This window comes from Ursus maritimus, assembly GCF_017311325.1.
Source record: "Ursus maritimus isolate PB19 chromosome X unlocalized genomic scaffold, ASM1731132v1 scaffold_X1, whole genome shotgun sequence".
NCBI classification, from domain to species: Eukaryota; Metazoa; Chordata; class Mammalia; order Carnivora; family Ursidae; genus Ursus; species Ursus maritimus.
The window spans coordinates 11,150,222-11,175,964 of NW_024423319.1; the positions used below are offsets into that span (position 1 = coordinate 11,150,222).

A 25,743-nucleotide genomic window follows, 5' to 3' on the forward strand; every position below is an offset into this window, starting at 1 on the left:
GGTGGGGGCTCTTTCCTTAGTGTTGGACTCTTACCGGGCCACACTGCCCCGGGCTGGCGCCCCTGGGAAGTTCGCCAGGCCCTGCCACAGTCGGCGACTCACAACAGCCCCCTCCCCCAAAAACACACCCGCCGAGGCATTTCGCATGGCGACACTTGTAGCCCTTCGGGAGAGAGGCCAGGGCTCGCAGACGGGTTCAGCCCTCGCGGCGGTGGCGGCGGCGGTGGCGGCATTAGCAGCAGCGGGAGCAGCAGCAGCAGCAGCGGGCACTGCAGAGCTGCACCCGCACACCACGCTGCCACCCAGTGGTTTTTGCTGACTTTTCATTACAGGCCAATATGTGCGGTCTGAACCCCGCTTTTCCTCTTGCCCCAAATCATTCGTTTGGGTTTGGGATCCAAACGGAGAGCTTGGGTCGTGTACAGAAAGCAGTATTTGGGAAATGCAGCGCTGAGCCTCGTTATTGAAGCCCTGGCCCATCTCCAATCTCTCTCCAATCTCCTAACTTCTTTTTTTCCCCCCTGCTCTTCCAGATCTAGCAGCCTCTCTCCCTCCAATTCAGGAATCAAGTCTGGCTTTTTGCTCGCCTCACTCTATTCACAGGTTCTGCCCTTTCCCTGTTCTATATTTTAACCTGGAGAAGAAGGAGGAGTTTCGAGGTCAAGAATGCAACGAAGAGAATGATCCATCCACGTCCCCATCTTCAAACAGACACTACTCTTTTACTATTTGACTTGATTTCTAATGCCAGAAAGGAAGCTGCCAAGAGTAGAGCTGCTCTGTCTCGGAGCTGCCACTACACTCCTTAGTGGACCTCTCCCTCCGCCCTTTCCAGATCTTTTCTGAATTGATACAGATGCTAACAAAACCAAATGCCCAGACCCCAGTCCTTTTCTTGCCTGAGTTCCCAACTAGGAAACTCCTTCAGGCCTCTTAGCCCATCAGAGCTGTATCACCTGACCCCTTGTGGAGATTTCACTGCTCCACAGGGGAAGCTGCTGCCACCTCCCTTTCCACTTGTCCCCAGTCTTGAAATGACTGTGGCCCTATCAGAAATGCTGATACGGGGGCGCCTGGGTAGCGCAGTCGTTAAGCGTCTGCCTTCGGCTCGGGGCGTGATCCCGGCGATCTGGGATCGAGCCCCACATCAGGCTCCTCTGCTGGGAGCCTGCTTCTTCCTCTCCCACTCCCCCTGCTTGTGTTCCCTCTCTCGCTGGCTGTCCCTGTCAAATAAATAAATAAAATCTAAAAAAAAGAAAAGAAAAGAAATGCTGATACGGGTCTGCAAAGGCAGGCTGGGGTGAAGGGTGCAGGGACCGAGGTGGAGGGTTACAGGAGAGTCATGCCTAATGGTCTGAAATTCCCTGCAGGTTAGTGGACTCCTCTGTCCCAAAGGCACACGGAGGATAGGGTGGAAGAGAGTTTCAGCACCTCAAGTCAATTCAAGTAGCCACTTCTTCAGACATTAATTCATGGGGGAAAAACCCTGGTTGGCTCCCACCGGATTTCGAACGCCTTGAAAATTGGGACTGGGTCTTGGTCACCACTATATTCCCATCTCCTGGCACAGTTCCTGTCGCATAGTTTATGCTCAATAAACAGTTTGTTGAAAACAACTGATGAGTGACTGATTCACATTGCTTCTTAAGGGGAAGAGGATGTGTCCTGGCTCAGAATGTATGGGATTCAAAATTCCAATTACCATGAAAAGAAATAATCTCACCAAAAGAGGCCTCAGAAGAAGATCTGACCAGGGCCAGTATTTGGGGTGTGGAATGGACCTTAAGAGGTCCCTACTCCCTCTCAGCATGTTTTTACCTTCTGCTCAGCACCTGGGCCTCTAACTTTCTGTGACCTGTCTGCTTACAGACCACAAGAATTCTCCTGTCTCCTCCCTTAACAGAAGCCACAGAGGCCTTTGACTAGAGGGGGAGTGATCCAGGGGAAAGGGGAAGGAAAGCCATTTTGACTTTGGGTCCAAATCATACTACTTAGCCATTAATTATGCAGATATTTCTCATCCTTTCCTAACTCCCAGGTGCTTCTCAACTCAGAGAAGAGTGAATATAAGTCTCAAATTCTCAAAGGAGAACCGTGCCCAAACCCCATTCACCTTAGGAAGGCAGAATGAAAGAAAGAACCGCAGCCCACCCTAGAGAAGCAAATTCTGCCTTTCCTTTCTGTCTTACTGCCACCCCACGAGTAGTACAGCATCTGAGCGGGAGAGTGAAGAACTTTCCTTCGACACTCATTGTCACAATGCCTTTTTCTCCCGTCTTGCTTTGTTCCTACCAGTTCACACTGTACCCTGCTTAATCCCACGGCTCCCAATCGCTCTGTGCTGAGCAGGTCCACTCACCTTTGCTCCTCCCTGACCTCCTCTTCCCACTGCACTGTCCAAGCTCTCTCCCCGATCATGTTCAGGAGGAAAGCACCCTTAGTTCCTTTCTCCGGCTCAACTCACACAGAGTTCTAGCCTGGGTGGCAGGAGGCATACGTTTTAATCCTGTCTCTGCCGCTCATCGGCCGTGTGACCTTAGGTATGTCATTTCTCCTGTTGGGGCTATAGTGTTCCCAACCTTGAAGTCATCCTTTAGACAGTCTTACTGGCTTTCAAATTGTATTGTGCAGAGCCCTAGGAGTAGATGGAGGCAATGTACGTTCCCTCACCCATGTTTCAACGCTAGCACTTCCGCTTTCATCTATTTTATATACTGGGGCTCACTGTATGATTTCTTTTTTTTAAGATCTATTCATTTATTTGAGAGAGAGCACAAGCGAGGGGAGGGGCAGAGGAAGAGGAAGAGAATCTCAAGCAGAGTCCCCACTACGTGCAGAGCCCAAGGACTCCGAACTCTGTCCCGGGACCCTGAGATAGTAACCTGAGCCGAAACCAAGAGTCAGATGCCCAACCCGCTGAGCCACCCAGGCACCCCTGTATGATTTCTTATGAAGAAAAATAATGAGAAAGATTCCACTGCTAAAACCAAAAACGTCTGGAAATCTCTGGATGAGATGTTCCTTAAAGTCTTTCTGGCTCTGGAGCCTACGATTTTTTGGTATATGCCCCTGTTCCTGCTACCTCTTGTTCTTCCCCTCCTCGCACTCCCCCCTCCCCTCTCCCTTCTCACCCCACCAGAACATAAACTCTAAATTGGATTCCAAAGAAAAATACCACAAGTCTCTTTGGCTCCGTTCCTCACGGGTTCACTTGAGAACCAGGTTTTAGCGTTCTTTTCAGGGAAGAGTTATGTGAGTTATCAGAGCAGAGAAAGCTGATCGTTCTCTGCCAATCTCTTTTGGCAGGCCTCAGATGAGCTGTAAAGCAGCTGAGGGGATCTGCTCTCAAGAGGCATCTCCAGGAGAGAGACAGAAACCCAAACAGATGTGACTGTGATGAGCAAAAATGAGAGAATTCAGACAGCCTAATCAGGCGCAGCCTCGGTACCTCCCGAGCAGGAAGGAGTTGGCTGTCTTTCTGAAACTCTGAAAATGAGAGATTTCAAACACCCATCCTTTGTGAAGATAAACACAATTGGAGCCACTTGCCAGTTAGCTCTCCGTCTTCACTTCAACGGTCCCTCAGGACCCCTCCGTGACCAGTTACCAGGTCAAGGACTGATGATGAGCTAAAGGGAGGAAAGGGAGAGACACGTTCAAGTGCACCGCTGGGATCTCGCCATTAACTGAGTAGGGCGGTAGGGGAGGTATTTAAGAGACCTGTCGTGTCCATCTATGTCCAAAAGCCCAGAGAAAGGACTGGATAGAAATACAAATGAGGAGATTAGAGAAAAGCCATTAGCAAAGGCTCTTGCCACTTAACTCCAAGCAGGTAGAAAAATGCAATTTAAAGAAATCCTGTCCATGTCCCACCGGAATTCCAGGGACAGAAAGAGTGACTACAGTACCTGACACATTTATTAGCTGGCAAAGAGTCTCTCCTAGTCAGATCATTTGGGGGAATTATGCTTCAGAAACAAAGGTCTCCAGAACCAGTTTTCTAGAAATGGATTGGCTCTCCTGATTTGCATTGCACTAGGATCGTGGCTAGGTCTTGACTGTGTCCTCTCTCTGGGATTGTTCTCTAAATACTTCAGTTATGGAGTTTCCTAAAGCTGCCTCTGGTTTATATTTAAAAGCAAATAAACAAAGTCAATGGGGAACGCACTGATTAATTCTGATCCTTAAGAAAAATCCTATAACCCATATAAAAATTTTATTGTTCAGTCATAATTTATGAACATTAAAACCCTAGAGCACCCTGATAGTATTAATCATATCTACGAATACAGCTCTTTGCCATTTAATTAGCCATAGCAGCTGCAACATCAAGAGTTCGAGGCCTCTGATTACCTGCTTGGTCAATTAATCAAGAAAACCTGGAGAGAAGTATTGGCTTGCTGGGGTGCAGGTTTCTTCTTTGATCATAAAAAGAGAACACGAGGAAATGAGCTGAAGCTTCAATATGTGGGGATTTTGGTTTTGTACAAGGAAAACATGTTTTTCAGTAAGGCTTGTTAAAAACCGTAATTGAGGGACGCCTGGGTAGCTTAGTCGGCTGAGCGGCTCGCGCTCTCTTTCTCTCTCTCAAATAAATAAATAGATACAATCGTTTAAAAAACATAATTGAATGCTGATTCTCCTATGGAAGTTTTATGAATACAACAGAAACGTTATCTGTCTCAGCGGGCATGTGGGCCGATTCCCGTCGAGGCTCTCATTCCGTCATTCATATCCATGAGCTGCAACCAAGAAATGGTCATTAGAAAAGGGGCAGCAACGACATTATTGAGAAAGTTCAAGGTCCTCTCTGAGGCGGGCATGAGATAGTTAGTGCCTCTGCGTTTGGAAGGTCATACTGGGTGAACCTGGATCGTGTGGGTCCAGGCAGTCACGATCATTTTGTAAAGTCTGTCGTCCAAGGGGTAGGAAATACTTTGCAGATAATGGTAAATTTATTTTTTTTTAAGATTTTATTTATTTATTTGACAGAGAGAGAGAGGCAGCAAGAGAGGGAACACGAGCTGGGGGAGTGGGAGAGGGAGAAGCAGGCTCCCAGCGGAGGAGGGAGCCCGATGCGGAACTCGATCCCAGGACCCTGGGATCACGCCCTGAGCCAAGGAAGGCAGACGCTTAACGACTGAGCCACCCAGGCGCCCCTCAATTACGGTGAGTTGCCTCAGGGGTGACAGAGCATCCAGAACCAACAAAAGCATGGGCTTCTCTCGGAGTTTTATTCAGTTTTCTTCAATAATATTTATTTATTTATTTTTAAATTTTTTATTATGTTGTTAGTCACCATACAGTACATCCCTGGTTTTCGATGTAAAGTTCGATGATTCATTACTTGCATATAACACCCAGTGCACCATGCAATACGTGCCCTCCTTACTACCCATCACCGGCCTAGCCCAATCCCCCACCCCCTCCCCTCTGAAGCCCTCAGTTGGTTTCCCAGAGTCCACAGTCCCTCATGGTTCATTCCGCCTTCTGTTTACCCCTCTGCTTCATTCTTCCCTTCCTTCTCCTACCGATCTTCCTGCTATTTCTTATGTCAGTTTTCTTCAATAATATTTAAAGCTGATGAAGGAACGGTTGCTATTTTACGAACTGACTGGTGGCTAACAGACATAAATGAAGTGTTTCTATGATGAAACATTTATGGCAGACTAAAAATGTGTGCAAGACTCAGAGGCAAAATATCTGTAACACTGGGTTCATTTCTTGCCCACTGAACTAAATAATCTAAAGGAAAAGCTAGGGGGAAAAATGATGCAAGGATTTGAGGCAAAAGCAGACAATCAGTAATTTTTCTGGATCTAAGCTGTTTCAGGAAATAGGATTTCTGAGGGAAGGTGACCTAAACTCAAGATCTGAGGAAGGGAATGCAGTGTTTGCAAATGATCTAATGTTCAGTATTACTTAGCATATGGGGGCGGGATTTGCAATCAGCATAAGGAACCCTGGATTCATTTCCTATTTGCCAGCGGTGCTATTTCCACCAACTTCTTATCAAGAGTTGCCATTTTTTTTAAAGGAGCAGAGAGGTAATGGGAAACTACTTCAGTGCTCTCTCAGGATTAGCAGTCCTAACACTTTTCAGACGCCGACCAGGATTTGGGCAGAGGAACCAGCTGAATTTGGAAGAAATGGTATCCTCTAGATTCAAAGGAGGGGACGAAGGACAGGTCCGTGATTCATCTGAGAACTCTGAAGATGTCCTACGTGGTTTCAAACTCCTCACTCTGCTTTCATTCCCCCCCCCCCCAACACTGGGGTTTCAAATGGAGAGAACAGTCAATAAATGCTGTGGTTATAACTGGACAAGCCACCTCAGTGCTGTTACACTATTTTCTTGAATCCCTCCACCAACCTTTAAGGTAGGTATTGCCATTTTACGGATGAGGAAAGTGAAGTCTAGCGAGACTAAGTGATAGATCTAGGATCTCCTGCAGTGCCCACAGGTGGCAGTGCCAGGATTGCAATTACGGGTCCTCAACCAATACAATCTATGTGTACGAGTCGAGCCCTTCACATACGACTTTTTCCTCCTTGGCACTGGGTCTGGAATCTGGCTTCCTCAACAGTGGTGCCCGGATATGGCCATCTCTTGGCTTGGGTAATGGAAGAAGATGGAATATAACATGACTTTCAACCCAGTTATGTGTTTTCCTTTTTTTTTTTAAACAAAAGTGAATTTTGGAACAAATAATAGATATGATCTGTACACAGTTATTGGCCTAGTTTGTACGCTTTGAACAATAACTTCTTAGAGTGACATTTTGAGAAAACATCGCTCCCTTTCTCGCTAAAAGTAAATAACTATAAATCACTGCTTAATATCATTCTGGGTTTCTCAGCCCAGGGAGCCCTTTAACACCAGGACCCAATCTGAGTCAGGTAATCTGGGGTTTTGGAGTGTGAGGAGACCCAAAGGACACTCTGGACGTTATCTTCATCACTCCTTAGCAGAGGCACGAAGTTTAAGCACTCCGATTCTTTTCATACCCGGAAAACCGGCTTTCCACACCGTAAGCTTTTTCGTGCCATCTGCTTTCAGCTACGGGAAGCCTGAGTTCAGCCAAAAGAGAGAAAAATATTGCACACAGTGTGTTTGGTTGCATGGTCTGAAGCCCAGGACTATGCTTTTGAGCTCAAGGGGTTTCTCTGGTATCCATCCTGACTGACTGGCTCTGGCTCGTCCTTCTGACAAGCAGCTGTAAGCATAATCAACAGATTGAAATTGTTTAGTAACTTCTCCCGCTACCACTGAAGACCTCGAGCAATTTGAACACCTGATTTCATAACAGGGACCTTGATGCTCCGTTAACAATCTCATTTTAGAAAAGAGATGTGAGGCAAGAGAAGTCAATAGAGTTTGTCCGAGGCTACACTGTTCATTCATTCATTCACAATTTACTGAGAACTCTTTGTCATGTACTGAGTTACACCCTAAAGGATGCAAAGGTACTTATGAGCTGTAATGTATTTATTGAACACTACCTATATCCCCGGCACTAAGGACTTTAGCCTGCTTTACTCACTTAATACTTACAACTTATCCCCATTCTACAGATGAAGAAGCTGAGGCAAAGAGAGGTTAATGAGTTCATTCAGGCAGGAAGTTGAAGAGCTAAGGGGACTCAAATCCATGCATTCTGACTTCATATCCCATGTTCTTGAAACTGCTCTACTGCCCCTCCTTGCCTGCCCCTGGCTGCAAGTGGAGGAGAAAGAGAAGTAAATAAAATAACTAAAACACAAATGTGATCAGGCACTGTAAAGTGGTGCCATATGTCCAAAGTGTGGGAGGTACTCAAAAAAAAAAAAAAAAAAAGGCCGAGCTAACTCTGTGGGTAGGGGGGCAGGAACTGGGATCAGCTTCAGAAAGAACCACCACCACCACCACCACCAAACCATCTCACTGAAGATGAATTTTGGAGGATGATGGAGAACTCGAAAGTTGGGGAACAAACCTGGGTAAAGCCAGACTTCAAACCTGCTTAAACTGACTCTTGATGCTAAATTCTTAGCAGGCCATATGACTTCCCCTTAGCTGAGAACTTACAAAACCTTGCATTTTTATGGCCCTACACTTTAAATCACTTGGCAACAAGTGAATCTCCTACTGTAACCATTCTCCAGGAACCTACTTCTCTGGGAAATAGTCATTACTGGTGTGGTCCTGAAGCATTCTGGGGATTGGGAGACATAAGATGTACTATGTGGATATTCTAATGGACATTCATGAGTTGTTTATTTCATGCCTGTAAACCAACTGTCTTCCCTTTCCCACTGATTGCGTTCAGTACATATTGTCACTGGCGATGTTCAACTGTGTACAGTAGTTTATCGACTTACAACTGCCATCAGCAGAGGGTTTAGTAGAAGTAATCCCTTTGGAAAGATGCCAATCAAAATGAAAATTCAATTGGCACGAATGCCACAGTGAGGCAGGCAGTCTCCTCTTGCAATGACTGGGGTAAGTTTGGAGACCAGAGATTTGCATGTGGGCAGTTATTAAATAATTTTATTATGGTGATGATAAAATTTGAAGCTAAAAAATGAATTAAAGATGCTAGGAAAATGACTGTCCAAGCCAGAAAATCTAGTAATTCTATGATTAGAGAGGGACAGCTAGGATTTGGTTGGTATTTAAATATACTGAAAATATATTTGAAAAATCTTCCTACTTACTATATTCCTCTTCCTGCCGCTAAAATACCTACGCCTGCTTGCTCTGTCTGAATCTTAGTATCCTTTGGTCTGAAAAAATATATACTTAACAGAATTGTTAAGGGAAACAACAGTGCCTTATTTCACTGTAAGAAAAACCAAACCAAAACAAATAATCCAATTAAAAGATGGGCAGAGGGGGTGCCTGGGTGGCTCAGTCGTTAAGCATCTGCCTTCGGCCCAGGGCGTGATCCCAGAGTCCTGGGATCGAGCCCTACATCGGGCTCCCTGCTCTGCTGGGAGCCTGCTTCTTCCTCTCCTACTCCCCCTGCTTGTGTTCCCTCTCTTGCTGGCTGTCTCTATCTCTGTCGAATAAATAAATAAAATCTTAAAAAAAAAAAAAGATGGGCAGAGGACCTGAAGAGACATTTTTCCAAAGAAGATGTACAGACGGCCAACAGACACATGAAAAGATGCTCAACATCACTCATCATCAGGGACATGCAAATCCAAACCACAGTGAGATACCATCACCTCACTCCGGTCACAAAGGCTAGTATCAAAAAGATGAGAAATAACAAGTGTTGGCAAGGATGTGGAGAAAAGGGAGGCCTCATGCGCTATTGGTGGGAATAGAAGTTGGCACAGCCATTAGAGAAAATGGTATGGATGTTCCTAAAAAATTTTTAAATAGAAATACCATATAATAAAGTCATTCCACTTCTGGGTATATACCAAAGAAAACAAAAACACTAATTTGAAAAGATGTATCTACCACTATGTTCACTGCAGCATCACACGCAATAGCCAAGATACAGGAGCAACCCAAGTGTCCATCAATGGACGAATGGGTAAAGAAGATGTCATATATACATACACCATGGAGTATTACTCAGCCATAAAAAAGAATGAAACAGCGCCATTTGAGACAACATGGATGGACCTAGAGAGTATCATGCTGAATGAAATAAGTCAGAGGGAGAAAGGCAAATACCATACAATTTCACTCATATGTGGAATCTAAAAAACAAAACAAACTAACAAACTCATAAATACAGAGAACAAACTGGTAGTTGCCAGAGGGAGGGGGTTAGGGGGATGGGTGTAATAGGTGAAGGGAATTAAGAGGTACAAATTCCAGTTATAAAGTAAATAGGTCGCAGGGATGAGAAGTACAGCATAGGGAATATAGTCAATAATATTGTAATAACTTTATATGGTGACTGATGGTAAGTACCCTTATCGTGGTGAGCATTTTAGAATGTATATAGTTGTTGGGTCACTATGTCATATACCTGAAACTAATATAATATTTATGTCACCTGCATTAAAAAAAATAGCCAAACCAACACACTGTGTGTGTGTGTGTGTGTGTGTGTGTGTGTGTGTGTGTACACACACACCAGGCAGGCCTCTGGCAAGGCTGTAAAGCCAGCACTTCAGCCCAGATGCCCACTGTCCTTATGAGGCCCCACAGGAACCCGTTCTTCCAGATAAGACTCTAGGATCCAGGCTGTCCTAATTCTTCTTCATTGAAATTGTCTTTCCTATATCCCATCCCTCGGTCACTGTTTTCCAAGACGACAGCTAGTTGATCAGATACTCTCATCAGAGCTGGGTTAAGTATGAATATATCCTCACGACCCCACCCACTTCCCCCCAAGTGGCTCATTCTAGCGGGACTTTTATGGAGGCAATACTGTACCACAAGAGTGCCTCTAATGGTGACATGTTAAATGACAGAACAGGCTGCGGGAGTAGCTTCGAGGAAGGAAGGGCTTTGGAGACCTCCTCGTTCTAAAAGTTCCCTGCCACTTTTTAGAACTGGTTCTATGAATGTGTGTGCATGTGAGTTCAGGCAGCAGAAGTTAATAGATCAGACATGCTCATTTAGCTCCTGCTCAATCTTTCCTTCCCGTCACAGCCAAGATTCTTGAAAATCTTTACCAACAACCCCATTTCCTTACTTCCATTGACCATTCACTCTGATTTTATTATAAATTATATTATACATACATGTGTGTGTATATATGTATATTTATATACATACTACTAGGGATATATATATATATATAGATATATATGTATATATATCCTCTACATAGATTTCAATATTCCTTTTAGAGGTGGAAAACTAGTATTTGCTTGGTATTCAAATATATTTAAAACATTAAAAATATTCCTTCTCACTGTATGCCTCTTCAGTTGTGCTCCTTCTGTTTTCAATTATTTTTCTTCAGTTCTAAAAGTTTACCATAAACTCTTCATCCACTGTCAGTCCTTAAATCTCTCTCTATTCTTCTTCTGCTGAAACTTCTGTTAGATATGTGTGAGACCTCATTCTCTCCTCATGAGTCCCTACTTGTCTTCCCCAGCTCCTTCTCTTCATCTTTCTGTGTAGAATCCGGGGGCTTCACTGATCCCCACTCTGGGCTTTTCTATTGTTTGATTTTGTTCGATTTCATTGACAGACACACATAAACCATACTGCATATTATACGATAATATATATGACGTGTTAAAAATTATATACATTTACATACATGCACACATGTGCATATATATACATAATTTTTACAATGGCTGTTTTATCTTTTCTAATATGTCTGCTATTCTTTTCACGATGTGCTGTTCATACCTTACGGATTTTAGTCCCTCCTTTATTTTACTGAACGTTTTGAAGGTACTTAAATTAAAGTCTCTTTGACGTTGTCTTGTTATACAACTTTTCTGGAATGTGGATTACTCTGCTTATTGTCACTGCTGACCCTCCCCGCAGTGGTTTATTTCTCTTCTTGCTCCGTAAACTTGACTGTGGGCTCCCGTTCGGCATGAGAGCTGTTTTCCGCAGAAGTCCCACATGAGCCCTGGATAGCAGAGTTATCTATTGCTATAGCTCCGTGTTCTTTCTCTGCCAGCACGCTATGGATTCCACTGGATGCAGGTCAGTCTTTAATTTTAATTTCCCAGCTTTTTAGTACAAACTAAGATGTGGGATTCCAATTTCTTGTCCTCTAAGCCCAGAATGAACACTCTGCTTACATTCTGTGACCCTAGGCCTTGAGTCCTGATTTGTCACCAACTGGACAGGACATCCTGGCTCCTCGCCTTATAGAGGAAGCTTAGGGTTCTGTGTCAGGGCTGTAACTTCACCTTAAGCCCCAGGGTGTACATCCATTTCTGATACTCTCGATGGCCATTTAGTTCCAACTGTGACACTCTGCTTTGGCTTTGATTTGCCCCTTTGTCGCTATCACCAGGAAATTTCCCTTTTTTGCTTTTGATTTTTTGTATGTATTGTCAGACTTAAGGTACTATTTTATCCACTATTTCTATGTTTTTATGGAAGGTTAGGGGTTTCTGCCATACTTGAGTTCAACATATTGACTAGAAGTCCCCATGTGACCTACTTCCATCATGACACTAAAATTGCTTTTACTAAGATGATCAATAACCTTATTGTCACAGTGGATGACAACTTCTCAGTCATTACTTCCCACAACCTTTCAGCAGCACTTGACACTATTGGCCATTATCTTCTTGACACTTTTCCACAGACTTCTCCTGATTTTCCTCCTACCTGTCTTTGACTATGCCTTCTGGGTCTTCTTTTCCTCTTACTGGCCATTTGAGTCCCTCAGGATTCTGCCCTATGCCCTCTAATTTTCTCCCTCATTCTTCTCTTTCTAGATATTTACTCTTCATTCATCCATTCAACAAATGTTCTTTGAGCATTCGCTCTGCGCCAGGCTGAGTTGTAGGTATTCAGCAGTAAACAAGGAAGGCCTCTAGAAGGGGATGACATTGGTTGACGCTTGAAATATAATGGAGCTCCTTTGAGCTCTCTATATGGATACTTCAACCCAAATGGCACTCAAGACCTCAAATCCAAAGTTGAACTCATCTCCCCAAATTGATTGCTCTTCTCTTATTCCATATGGCTACTAAGTTTGTTTCTTGTGTCATACCCCTATCTGGATTCATCCACCATCTCACCCAGGCCAGAAATTTGGGCATCATCCTGCATTCTTCCTTCGCCCACCTCACATCCAAGGAGTAAGCAAGTAGTTCAGGATCTATTTTCTTAATATCATTTCTAAATTCCTATTGTTAAAAATTTCACCTATGCCTACTTTCATTTCTTGCCTGAAGTTTACCACAGCCTCCTCTGTGGCCTGTGATCAAACTACTTTGCTCACTGCCACAATTCCAACAGACAAATCTGATCGTGTTGTTAATAGTCTCAGTGGCTCTCCACTTACAAGCCCTCCATTATTTGGCCCCTGACAACCTTGTCACCCTTACCTCCTGCCTCACACACACCGTATTTCAGACATACCAAAGTACTTACCTTCCCCCAAGCACCCCCCTCCAGCCCACTAGCCACTCCAACTGCTGTACCTTTGAAAATTCTACTCCCTCCTGCTGGGCAAACTCTTCAAGATTTATCTCTGGCATCATTTCCTCTGGGAAACCTTCCCCAACAAGGCCCGTCCGTGTAAAGAGAGTTTCCTCTTCTCTGCTCTGTAGTACCCTGTGCATATAGCTATTACAGCACTTATACTATTTCTTTCTGTCTACTCATCCATCATGCCCACCAAACACTGAACTCCCCGAGACACGGACTGGGACTTCATCTCTGGATCTCCACATCTAGACAGAGTAGGGACTCAATAAATGGTAGTTTCATGGCTAAATGAATTAGCTAACTCTTCCTTCCCCATTTAGAATGCAGATAGTAGGCACCTAGAGCAATGAAATGCAGGACAGGCCTATGTTGATTAAGAGGAAGTTCATGTGCAACTCAGGGTCGAGTGTGGCCAGGTTTCAATTATAAACAGAACTACATCATTCAGTCATTGAACTAAGGAGCAGGAAACTGCTGGATTCTCGTGAAAGGGAAAGTTAAATCGGGTTAGTAATGAGACTGGCCCCCATTTGAGTCAAAAAATAATACTTTAGAAGTCTACGACACTTCAAGGTTTGACAGGGCCCTTTTACGACAACCCTTGTCTCATTCGATCTGCATGGGAGCCGGTGACGTAGCCAGAAGAGGTTTCAACTGCACACATTTTACAGACAAGAAAACCGTTTCTCACTGAGAGGTCACAGTTTTCCTTCCATCACACAACTAATTTATTTATTAATCAGTTTAGCCCCTATCTCATTCCAAAGAGGGGTTGCGGTTGCTTACAAAAAGATGTACGTGAAGTACGGGAAAATAAGATTGGGAAGCAAAGAAAAGGGCATCAGCATGATAAGAGTCAGACACTAGAGACAGCCAGCAGGGTTCCAAACCCAAGGTCCCATTAGGCTGCCTCCAGAAGCTTTTGAACCACTGGGTGGTGATCCGCAGGAGTTCTGTTTGCATTAAAAAAGAGAAAAAAAGCAGCTACAATTTTGACATCACAAAGCAAGGAGCCTGGCATCTATTGGAATACTCTCCCATCAAATGTAAACACGGAAAATTAAAGCCAAACTGGAATCACTGCAATTATCCTCCTTGGACTAGAACCCTAATCAAGCAACAGACAGAGGCAAAGTGAAATGAGCTGAGACCACAAAGAAAATTGGTCCACGAGAGGGCAGGGGCTGCGGCTGGTTTTGCAGAGCTACATATATATTAAAAAATTAATTAGATCAAGAGGTGACTCGGTTTCTGAGGTAAACTAATTCAGTTTTGATCCCATCATGTTTTATAGATATCCACCTGCTCCTAGATTTTGATGAGAGTTTAAATAATCATGTGGCTTTACTTGCACCCGATGCCTCAACCAGACTCACAGTTACCATTTTCCTAAGTGTTTTACTGAAATTGAAAATGATAATACCTATAAAGCCTCTCCACTGCTGACATTTCCAAGGCTCTTCCCCAGCACAAACAAAATTAGAAAATGGAAAATATAACCTTTCTCGCCCTGTATTTTCTTTACAGGATATGAAATTGAAAGATAGTTTCTATTCAAGAATCATGACAAACTAGCAGGAATAATAATCATGATGAGAGAGCGATAATCATAGCAGCCGACACTGTTTGAGCATTTACTCTGGGCCAGGCACTGCTTTAAACACTTTACATATGTTCACTTATTCAATTCTCACAAGAATCTTACAAGGTAGGACCTATTATTATCTGCAGGTTATAGATGAGGACAACGAGGTATACTGAGATTAAAGTTTGCCTAAGGTCATACAGCTAATGAGTGGTGGACCTGGGGTACTAATCCAGATAATCCTGCTACTCACAGACATGCAAATATTCCTAATTCATAGTTGTTTGGTCAAATAGATGGATTATATATTTTGTGGATCATTTCTGATCTTTTGTACTCCCTGTTGCTTTTTGCTGTTTACATCATTGCCAATTAACATACCAGTCATAGAGGCTCAGGGAAAGTAAAGATGTTAGTAAACTTCTAGAACGTTCCATGAATTCCTTCCAAAAGTGGGAATACTTCTCAGCGTTTTTCTCCTCAATGCTCATTGCAGTGATTTCTATCATACTTTGTAGCTTTCAAATCACTTCTTCACATGTATAGAGCTAACCCTGGGGTTGCCATGGAGATTTAAATCAATGCCACGAGCTGGGGCCTAATTTGCATATTCTGCTGATTAGCAGGGGTACTTGCTAATCCCTCCCATCCACTACCATGACTAATCTCATGTGTTGGCGATGTATGGGATTCGCGAATGCTAGGAACTGATCCTCTCAGGTTATTTAACACTTCAGTTCTGTTCAGTAACAGCTTAATTAAACCTTGAGGGAAAAAACGGTCAACAGAAAAATAAAATTAAATCTTTTAGGAAATTAGCCAATGAGAAGGGGAAGTCAGAATTCACTGCTGTGAGGAAGGGCAAAGAATAAGATAATATAAAATCACATGAACGGAACGTTTCATTCTGGGTATTCAGGAGTTGATCGCATCCAACTATCACTTACGAAGAGTCTTCTCTGTGCCTGGCAGCGTTCTAGGTGCTTTCATAGGTGTTATTTCATTTTGTTCTCACAATAACCCTAAGAGGCCAGGAGAAGAGAGGTTGAACCATACGCTGAGATTCAGACACATCAAGGGATACGATCTGAGCAAAGCTGGACCACCCCAATGTGTCTGACTCCTTCCACACCACTGGAGTGAGGCTGTAAATGGAGCTACAGAAAGTATTCTGTCCAATATCTCGAGTCTCTAGAGGACAGAAACAGGGCCAAGGAAGACAGGCTGCAAGGAAACAGATCAGGGCTCACTTTGACAAAGCCATTTCTAACAATGGGGGCTGTCCCAAAATGGACAGCATGGATTATCTGGGGAGGTGATCAGTGCCCTGTCATTGGAAGAGTCCATATAGGGGCTGTGGGGATCACAAAGACCTGGTAGAGACTCAATCAGATGTTACAGAAGAGGTTTTTGCATTAAGTGAATGATTTGAATCATTATGGACCCTCTGTCAAAACCCCAACACAAAGACCACCAGAGAAACCTATTGGTCTTAAAAAGCTGAGCAGTGAAACATGCTGAGTAAGAGAAAGCACCCCCTTGATAGAGTCTCAGTAGCGGCTCAAAAGTTGGCGAAGAGGGGCGCCTGGGTGGCACAGCGGTTAAGTGTCTGCCTTTGGCTCAGGGCGTGGTCCCGGCGTTATGGGATCGAGCCCCACATCAGGTTCCTCCGCTATGAGCCTGCTTCTTCCTCTCCCACTCCCCCTGCTTGTGTTCCCTCTCTCGCTGGCTGTCTCTATCTCTTTCGAATAAATAAATAAAATCTTTAAAAAAAAAAAGTTGGCGAAGAGTTTTAGGGTTTCAGGGGCTGGGGTTGGTCAAAACGTGTTTTAAGGCAGAATTTTGTAAGTACGCTCCTTACAAATTCAGATCAGAATTTGTAAACGAGGTGAGTTGCTAGAATAGTCAGCAGTCTTGTCTGGGACACATGAGCTATGTAGAGTTACTGTTACAACAGTCTGAGCTAAAACACAAGACACCAAGCGATTGTCACAGAGCAGAGGAGAAGAAAGTGACAATCACATGTGATAGGATAACCTGGATGAGACCCTGGAAGGGAACAAGAACATTACTGGAAAAATTAGCAAAATTCAAATAAAGTCTGGGGTTTGACAGTACTACGCCAGTGTTGGTTTCTTAGTTTTGACAAGTGTACCATGGCGACTTAAGATGCTGACACTGGGGACAGCTGGATGAAGGATCTATGGGAACTCTCTGTACCACCTTTTCAACTTTTCTGTAAATCTGAAATGATTCCCCCAGTTTTAAAGTTTATTAACAAACAGCTTGAGTTTCATTCGTCTTGCACATCGTGCCTGGCTTCAGTTCATCTATCCTGCGAGTAAGACTTCAACATGTTTTGCAACTTGTGGTCTGGTTTGCTTCTCGCCTTGATTTAGAAAACATCTCAGAGGCCTTCTAGTCAGAAAAGAGTTTCTATTTAACCCGAACGATGGGGAAATAAGTAATGGACTTTGATGCGGTTGGAAAAGATGTGTTGAAATTGAGACCTCTTTTCACTCTTTTTTTTTTTTTCTGATTGTCCAATTTTCTGAGTCACACAAATGATGCCGCTCCAACCAGGTAGCGAAGAGATTGCTTCTGAGCCTGGAGCGGGAGGCACGCACAGCCTCTGTCACCACTACCCGCGCAGCCACCGATAAAAGACTGGGAAAGCCCGGGATAGGGTGATTTACCAGGAGATACAGCCCCCGAAATCCAACAACCGGAGCACGAGAAGTCGACACCGGTCAGGAAAGGCTCCTCGAGGTCTTACTGAATCAGAAACTGCACCCTTGCTCTTCCTGAGCTGCACGGTGAGACTTCTCAGCACGAAGACTGCCAGCACCAGGCATTATGAATTTCAAGTCCTTACCTCTTCTAAGGGGGCGGCTGCAGAGGGCGTTTGTCATTGCAGCAAAGGAGATGCCATTGAGGGCAAAGAATATCGATAATATAATGGCTTCTTCCCTAACTAAGGGGTTTTTGGCGCACGTTCCCACTGATGTTTACTTTTACGTGCCCAGGAAGCTTGAAGCTCCTTTTCTCCTCCCTGCAAAAATATCGGTATTATTAGCAATGGACAAAAGCATGACTTTGCATTTGCAGAAGTCAGGACTCGGCATCGTAGTAAGTAACTTTTGCTATGGGTTTGCACGTGGTAATTAGAAACGGTAGTTAGTTGCATCCAAGGTAAACTATCGTTTCTGCTTTTCAAACCATAGCCTTGAGGGGGTGCCTGGCTGGCTCAGTCGGGGGAGCATGCCACTCTTGATGTTGGGGTCATGAGTTCGAGCTCCATGTTGGGGGTAGAGCTTAAACACACACACACACACACACACACACACCAACAACAACAACTATAGGCTTAACAGAATGATAGAAACAAGAATCCTGGGTTCGAGTCTCAGTTCTCCTACTAACGCATCTTGGGACTTTAGGAAAACTCTGTCTATACTTCAGGCTTCCATTTCCTCATCTATAAAATAAGAGACCTACGTACACAAAATCTCTTCGAATTTCATTAATCCACAACTAGCCAGAAAACAGTGGTCACAGGAGTTTATCACACAGTCACAGAATTTCTGTCTATCATATTCAGTTGTTCCGTCGAATTGAAAAAGTCAGGAAGGAAGCCTGCAGCCCCCGGGCAGGTCCTCCCCTTAATGCAGAGGACAGTGGGCCGTGTGGCCGAGTGGCTATCAGCAGAAAACTCGATTCCATAGCACGTTAGACACGTGACCTTAGAATGCCAAGTACCTCTCAGTTCTTCAGCTTCCTCAACTGTAAGATGAAAATAACTATGGTACCTACGTCCTAGGGTAACAGTGAGAACTAAATGCGTTCATGTTTATAAAGAGCTCAGCCCGTACTTGGCACACGGTACATACACAATAAACGGTAGTTGCCGTTTCTGGTCTTCGTCTTGCGGACGTATGTTATTAAAACCAGCTTTATCTGCACACCTATCTTGATGAAATCAGCCAGAACCTCCCATCTGCTGCAGACCAACAGAAGTGACTGAGATTAGTTAAGACCCCCAAAGGCTTCCCATCTCCTGAGCCCGCCCTGGGCGGGGCTGTCGGGAATGGAAACGAGTGAGAGCAAATATGTACGTTGCACTTAGTGTATGTGCCAAACACTGACCCTTTGCATGTCTTCATTAATTTAATCCTACTGATGAGTGGGTGCTATAATTATCCCTCATTTTTGGATGATAAAATTGAGGTACAGGGAGGTTAAGCAACTTGCCTAAGTGGCAGCTAGTACATATTAAAGGCAGGATTTGGACTCGGACAGTCTGGTTCCAGAATCCCTGCTTTTAACACTATGCTTTGATGTCGTAATAATAACTCGTGCTTGTTAAGTGTCTACTAAGTGCCGTATGATTACAAACCTTATCTCTAATTCTCATGATAACCCTGCAAGGAGGGTATTATGCTCACCTCCATGTTTACAAATGTGGAACGGGACGCTCAGAAAGACTAAGTACTCTGTCTGACATCACAGAGCTAGGGAGTGCTAACGTCTGTCTCCATAATCTGTGTTCTGTCCACTCCTCTGTGCTTTTAGCAAGAATGAGACTCATGCTTTGTCTTGTTTTGTTTTAACTCAGAGGCTTTCTAGTGGGAGATGAAGTCAAATTTTACTCAGTGTCAAATTTCTGGAAGAGTTGGATAACTGCAACACCAACGTTCTCTCTGGGAAATATGCAGAGCACTCTCATTAATGAGCACAGAAGCAGTAGCCTTCAGTGAGGCCCCCTGTTGCTGGTCCAGGTCCCACGGGTGCTGGGGAGATCTGTAGATTTCTCCAACAAGAAGATTTTCTCTTACATAAAGGGAAAGAGTTACTGAAGCACATAAAGAAAGCTTTCATATGAAATTCAAATTTGTTCAACCTTCCCGAGAATGAATCTTAAGTGAACAAAATAACATTCTGACTAAAGCCCATAATCACATCACTTTTTACATGATGAAATACAATGAGATGCATGGAAGAAATAACCGTGGGACAAATTCACCCTATTTAATTCTATGGGAGAACAATTCTTCTTGATTACCCTAAAATACATAGGATATCAATGAAACCAACACATTTTTTGTGATCTACTATGAAAATGTACCTAGGAAAATGTGTAATGAAGCTAACGATTGCTATTTCCTTCTCTTTAGATGCTTAGAAGTATAGCCCACAAAGAATGCTTTAGAAGGCGTCATAGTGAACAACAAAGAATTGGGAAAATATGGACGTTCTGTGATGTTTATGCTATTGTCATTGGATGTTACTTGCATATAACTTCTTATTTTGATTTTGTGTAAAAAGAAAAGTCTCTCAGGTCAGCAAGGTCGTAACACTAGGGAAAGAAGATGGATGGGAAAACTTATATTTTAACCATAACAATAACTTTTATTCACCCAGTATTTTAATATTATATTATCCTTTCCAAAGCTGCAGTTAGCAAAAACTGAAGAAAAATGTGTGAATTCGTACTCCATTGAGGAACCTTATATTCAGTAAAATATGAACACGTTTATAAGAAATAAAGCCTTTGTGAATAATAATCCATCACACAATCGTTTATTGCTTATGCTCCACTCTAAGATGATACAATTTTTGTAGCTTTTTTGTTTTGGTGCTCTGGGTTATAACTCCAGGTTCTCCGAAATTTCAGAGAGGAGCCAATCTCCCATCTAGCATTTAAATGTGGGTAGACCAGAGACCATGTTTTCTCCTTCACCTATTCCCAAATACTCCATCTCTTGAGCCATGGCCCCTTGACTCTTCCAAGACCTTTCACCGAAAATTTACCATGAAAAAACTCTGACTTTCAAAGTGGAGACTGTTGAAGTAGGCCATACGTGTCGTTACTGCTTTAGTCAAGCATGCGCGGAACTTTGGAATGTTCTGTGGATGGTGGGTATTTTACTAACATTAGATTGAGCTTTGGCGACAATGGCACTCAAGCACAAATCTAAGACAGGACAGTAAACAAAACTCAGAAAGTATGACTTCTAACTCCTTTCACGCTCTAGGCTTCAAATGAGTAGGAGTGGTCGTCTGTCTTTGGAGGAGGGGCAGGAAAGCCCTTAATCTGAGGTGCATATAGGGTAGCGACTGAGAGAAACCCCACGGGTGCTGAGTCCGTTGGGAACACCGGGTACCACCCAGTGGCCTTCTACTGTGACGGGCAGGAGATTAAAAAGAGAACGCCCCCTCCCGCCAGGGCTCCGGAGTATAGAACCTCTCAAAGTATGGGGTTAAGGAAGGAGAACAGACACAAACTACCCAGGTACTCAGACTGAAAGCCCTTCTGAGGAAAAGGTGGTGTTCCTGCTCTTACATAAAGTGAAGGTTATCATGGGTTAAATTTAACTAAAGCGACAACAAAGCACAGATCCAGATTCATCTAATGGTAGATTGATCCCAGACCAAGTACTCACGGCCTAGTGGACACCTACATAATTTACCTCAGTTTCTGTTCTTTTATACACAGTGATTTGTGTTCCAACAGAAAGTATATGAACAAACAAAAGACTTACAAAAAAGGAAGAAAACAGAAAACACTCTTATGAGCTAAAGAGTCAATAGAATCAATTGCAACAAGGGCCAAGATGAAGGAATTATCAAACAAGGATTTCAAAATAACTATCATAAATATTTTAAAAAGATCTAGTGGAAAAGGTAAATAACATGCACGAAGGGACATAGAACTTCAGCGTTGAGACGGAAGGTATAAATAGAGAAAGCTGGAAAAGCTAGGAATGAAATGTGGGATATCAGGGATGATGAATTTGTTTGAACGGATTATCAGGTGACTGGATATAGCAGAGAATGGAATCTGTGACTTGGATACATACGAATAGAAAGGATCTAAAAAGAGGGGCACCTAGGTTCCATTAAGTGCCCAACTCCTGGTTTTGGTCATGATCTCAGGGTCCTGGGATCGAGTGCCGCGTCAAGTTCCTCACACTCGGTGTGGAGTCTGCTTGAGATTCTCTGCCTCTCCCTCTGCCTCCCCCCCCCGCCCCACTTGTGTGCTCTAAAATAAATAAATAAATTAAATCTTAAAAAATAGAAAGGATCTAGAAAGAAACAGAATGAAATAAAGCAGTAAAAAAAACTAGATCACAGCGCTATCTGTGGGACAACAGCAAACCATCTGACATGAGTAATTAGAGTCCCTGGAGGAGAAGAACGAGAGACGTGAGCAGAAGAAATGTCTGAGAGAACAATAGCCAACAGTTTTCCAAAATTTATGAAAGTCAATCTTAAATATCCAAGAAGCTCAGAGAATACCAAGCAAGATTGATAAAACAAACAAAACCCAGCTAGGCATCATAGTCAAACTACAAACCAGAGATAAAGAGACAATCTTGAAAGCATCCAGAGAAACAGAAATACCACACACAGTGGAACAATGGTAAGAACCATATATAACGGCTCATCAGAAACAATGAGGGCCAGAAGACGACAGACTATCATCTCATCTGCTGGAAGTGAAATAGACCCCGTCAAAGCTCAATTACATACCCAGCAAAAAATATTCTTCAAAGAGGAAGGTGAAAAAAAGAAATTTTTAGGGGAAAAAAGCTGAAAGAATTTTTATCCAGCAGATACGCACTACAAGAAATGCTAAAAAAAAAAAAAAAAGCTATCACCGAAGTAAAATTATACCACATAGAAATCTAATTCTGCAGGAAGAAATGAAAAAAAAAAAAAACAGCAGAAGGAGTTAATATATTGGTAAGTATAAAGGATCATCATTTTTAAAAAATAGTCTTGTGTGTGTGTGTGTGCATGTAGAAATCACATCGAAGGCTACCGACTGTTTATAATAAAATTAATAATAAAGTAACACGGGGGATAGCACATATAGAATAAAATATAGATAAAGGTTGTGAATGGGATAATTGGAAGAATAATGCTGCAAATTTCTGACCTTGCTTGTGAACAGAATATATATTCAAAGTAGCAAAGCTAAAGATGCACACTGTAATCTTGTGAAACTGCTAAAAACAATACAAAGAATGTAATATGAAAAAAATAGTTGAATCACCCCAAACATGCTGGAAAAGAGGAACAGGGGGACGCAGAGAATATTGGACCCACAGAAACCAAGGACCAAAAGGGAAGATTTAAATTCAAACACATCAGTAATTATGATTTAAACATAAATGGTATAAAAACCCTAAATAAAAGGCAGAATTTGGGGACTGGAAGGAAAGACTCAATTATATACACACCAGAAAGACACAAAGAAGGTGAATGCCAAAAGACGGAAAATCTACATATTGCAAACACTAAGCCTAACAAAGATGGCGTGGCTCTACTAAGATCAGATAAGGCAGACTTAGAGGTGATGAGTACTACCGAGATGAAGAAGAAAGCTTCATAATTATAATGGCCAACTTATCAAAAATATAAATCCCTATATGTTTGCACTCACTGACAAATGTACTACATACTCAAAGCAAAAGCCGATACCAATAAAAGGAGACTGAGATAAACGTATGATCACGGTTGGAGGTTTCAATACCTACGTCTAAGGCATTGACGGAATATGTAGACCAAAACTTCAGAATATAGACTTGAACACCACTATCAATCCATCCGACCTGATATAAATGTACAGGACACTGCACTAACCACCAGCAGAAAACACTTTCTCCTCCAGGGCACTTAGAATACTCACCAAGTAGACTATAAGCTCAGCCGTAACACAAGTTTAAATAAATTTCTGAGGATCAAAATCAAACAGAATATGTTATCCCCACTGCAAAAATATGAAGTTTGAAATCAACATCAAGAATATAAATAGGGGCACCTTGGTGACTCAGTCAGTTAAGTATCTGCCTTCGGCTCAGGTCATGATCCAGGGTCCTGGGATCGAGTCCCGCATCAGGCTCCCTGCTCAGAGAGGAGTCTGCTTCTCCCTCTCCCTCTGCTCCTCCCCCTGCTCGTGCTCTCTCTCTCTCGTTCTCTCTCAAATACATAAAATTCTTAAAAACGCAAATTATAAAAAAAAAATATAAATAGACCAAACCCCCAAATTTGTAAATCAAATATTACACATTTAAATAAGTTGTGGGTAAAAGAAAAATCCACAAAGGAAGTCAGAAAATATTTTGAATTGAATGATAATCAAGTATGATATATAAAAAATGGATCTAAAGCCATCTTATAGGGAACTGTACAGCTTTGAATGCCTTTACTCAAAAATAAGAAAGTCACAAAAGAAATGACTTGTATTTCCATCTTAAGAAACCAGAAAGGGAAGAACTAACTAAATACCAAGTAAGTAGGAGGAAGGATGTAATAAAAACGAAAAAGGGAATCAACGATGGACAACAGATAGAGATAATCACCAAAGCCAAAAGTTGATTCTTTGAAAAAAAAAATTAAATTTGAAACCACTAACAATTCAGATCAAGAAAAAGGGAGAAAAATATAAACTATTAATATAGTAAGTGGAAATGAGGACATTATTAGAGATGCTACAGACATTAAAAGGACAATGAGACGCTATTGTGACCAACTCAGTAAGACAAAGAACCCAATGAAAATAGGCAAAATGCTTGAACAGATACTTCAATAAAGAAGATCTACGAATAGCCACAAAGCGCATGAAAAAGCACTCAACATCATCAGTCATCAGGCAGATGTAAATTAAAACCAAAATGCAGTATCACTGTATACACAACAAGAATAGGTAGAAATGAAAACAATTGACAATCCCAAATGTTGGTGATTACGTGGACCATCAGAATCCTCATTGGTGGGAGTGCAAAATGGTGGGGACTTGTGTAGCAGTAGCTTAAAAATTAAACTTACATCAGTCTTACGACCCAACAATTTCACTACTAGGTGTTTGTCCAAAAGAAATTAAGGGGCACCTGGGCGGCTCAGTTGGTTAAGCGTCTGACTCTTGATTTCGGTTCAGGTCATGATCTCAGGGTCATGAGATCGAGCCCCACCTCAGGCTCTACCCCAGCCAGGAGTCTGCTTGAGATTCTCTCCCTCTCCCTCTGCCTCTCCCCCCATTCGTGTTCTCTCTCTCTCTCTTTCTAAAATAAACGAACCAATCTTTTGAAAAAAAAGAAATGAAAACATATGTCCACGGAAATATTTGTAAAAATTCTTTATAGAACATTTATGCAGTGTAGCCAAAATCTGGAAGTAGCCCAGATGTCAGTCAATGAGAAAACAGGTAAACAAACTGGCATATTCATGCAATGGAACGCTACTCAGCAGTACAATGTAATGACTTACTGATACAGACATGGGTGAATTTCAAAAACATTATTCTGGGTGAAAGAAGCCAGATACACACAGGCAAAACATATACTATAATTTTCCACTTATATGAAGTTCTAAAATAGGGAAAACGAACTTATGATGATAGAAATAAGTTCAGTGGTTGCTTCTGGCAACAGAGCAGTGTTGACTAGGAAGGGGTATAAGGGAACTTTCTGGGGTGATGGAAATGTTCTATATCTTAAATATAGATTACATGAGTGCATGCATTTTTCCAAACTGATCAACTGTCTACTTAAGATCTGAGCACTTAACTCTATGTAAATTATACCTAAATGGCAGAAAGCTTTGAAAGTAATACACATGTAACCTCTTGAGTGTGGATGTGGGAGGCTGGTAAGGGAAGGTCAACAATGAAGATTGGGAAGACAGTAATTAGTGGAGAAGAATACTTCTAGGAGGATTTCTGAAGTGATGTATGTGTGGTTTTCCTGTTCCAGAATCACATGGAGTACTTGTTAAAATGTAGACTCTTGGGTTCCAACCAAATTAGCTAGGAATCTCCAATCTGAACCAGTTTCACAGAGGAAGCTGATGGCACACACTAAAGTTTGGGAACAGCTGGGTTACAGAATTTTCCGTCCAGAATACAGAATTTTACCATATAGAAATAGTGTAGTTAGAAAACACTGAAGCTAATGCTTGAAATGTGATTTTGGATATTTTCGCGAGTTATGAGTATTATGAGTCAGCCTTCGTATGTCTACAAAATCTGATTATTTTATTTTATTGAGAAGAGTTGACACCATAATTTTTA

General features: G+C 42.5%; 1 protein-coding gene across 3 annotated transcripts in view; it reads right to left on the reverse strand.

The window, feature by feature from the left end:
- Window positions 1-25,743, reverse strand: part of FGF13 (fibroblast growth factor 13) — a 473,776-nt gene that overhangs the window by 68,322 nt on the left and 379,711 nt on the right. The window lies entirely within an intron of this gene.